The following is a 1,733-nucleotide window of genomic DNA, read 5'->3' as shown; positions in this document are numbered from 1 at the left end:
GTAGTTTATTATGGGGAGCGGTGCACTTGGACACGGTGCATTTGGACACAGCCAATCACAGCACCGTGTGATTAAAGACATTTGTAGGGTCCTTTGGAACAGCGACTTGTGATTGGACTGTGTCCAATTGCCCCGTGTCCAACTGATATACACCCTTTATTATGAGCTGCTCAAACCGAACGAAACCATCACGGGAGGTCGCTATCGAATACAATTGATGCGTTTGAGCCGAGCATTGAAGGAAAAACGGCCGCTATACGAGCAGAGACACGACAAAGTGATTTTGCAACATGACAACGCTCGACCACATGTTGCACAACCGGTGAAAATCTACTTGGAAACTTAAATGGGAAGTCCTATCCCACCTGCCGTATTCACCAGACATTGCCCCTTCCGATTATAACTTATTTCGATCGATGGCACATGGCCTGACTGAGCAGCATTTCCATTCTTATGAAGATGCCAAAAAATGGGTGGACTCTTGGATAACCTCAGAATACGTGTCGTTTTTCCGACGTGGAATTCAAATGCTGTCAGAAAAATGGGAAAAAGTAGTGGCTAGCGCTGGACAATACTTTCAGTGACAGTTTGTTACGACTTTTTTAAAAATAAAGCATTAATTTTCACGAAAAATCAGCGAGAACTTATTCAAGATCCTAATAGATTTCACAAATTTTATAATATAACATAATATACATACGTATAATGCAATATAAGGAAAAGGTCTTTGATCACAGTTGAACAACGCATCGCTGACGAGACTCGTTCGAGCGAGAGAAGGAGACAGAAAATCGTATCATATATCTGTTTCTTTCTACTGAGTCGCCTGAAGTTTGCACACGTACACGGGCACTCTTGCATGCGTCATTCCCTCTCAACTCTATTGGTGCTACTAGGCGAGATTTCTGGCCACACTGGCGAGGATGTTACTTTTGCCAGTCAACGTGAATGTCAATGACTTACTCGAGGAACTGTCGAACAAGTACAGAATTGCTGTTGCAAACGTTGAGAATTAAATAGGTTTGCTATCGTCAACAGCCTGGAGAAACCGTAAACATATTTGTCCAGAAGTTTTCTGATTGCAACACTGATAGAACGTGTGATTGTATTAAACTTTCACCACATTTTTCTTGAGATATCATATCAATTCCATAGATAGTCGAAGATTACCAAAACTACCTAAATATATCGTACGGTCTTCTCTCTTCACGCACATTACCCAATGACTACCGCCCTCCCTCGATGTGTCATCCAAATTTATAATACTACTTTCATTTAGACACGGTGGTATCGGTAAAACGTTATGCATAAAAATATTTCTGAGGAATAGGATACGCAAATACTTTGCCAAACGGATTAATTGAACGTCAGTGGTCATACCAATAGGCATTTTTATTACTTTCAAGATGCTTTTTTCTTGAAACATCCTTTCCAAGTTTGCACAGTACAAGATAAAGTTCACGACCTTCCATAACCTGATTATGACGCCGTATCTCTTATATTAGGACCTTAACTTAGTTTCCGCCCAAAAAATACTGAGAAAAAGCATTTATTGTAAAAAATTTATTTAAATTATTTCAATGAAAGTATTTTCCATCACTTTCTACAACTTTTTGCCATCTTTCTGGCAACTGGGCGATACCATCTCGATAAAACGATGTTTGTTTCGAAGCAATCCATTCGTCCACCCATTCTCGCACTTCTTCAACATTTCGGAAGCGTGTACCACTCAA

Source organism: Odontomachus brunneus, unplaced genomic scaffold, assembly GCF_010583005.1.
Source record: "Odontomachus brunneus isolate Ranch 3 - 2012 unplaced genomic scaffold, Obru_v1 Obru_scaffold_218, whole genome shotgun sequence".
NCBI lineage: Eukaryota > Metazoa > Arthropoda > Insecta > Hymenoptera > Formicidae > Odontomachus > Odontomachus brunneus.
Note: the sequence above shows the minus strand (reverse complement) of the source record.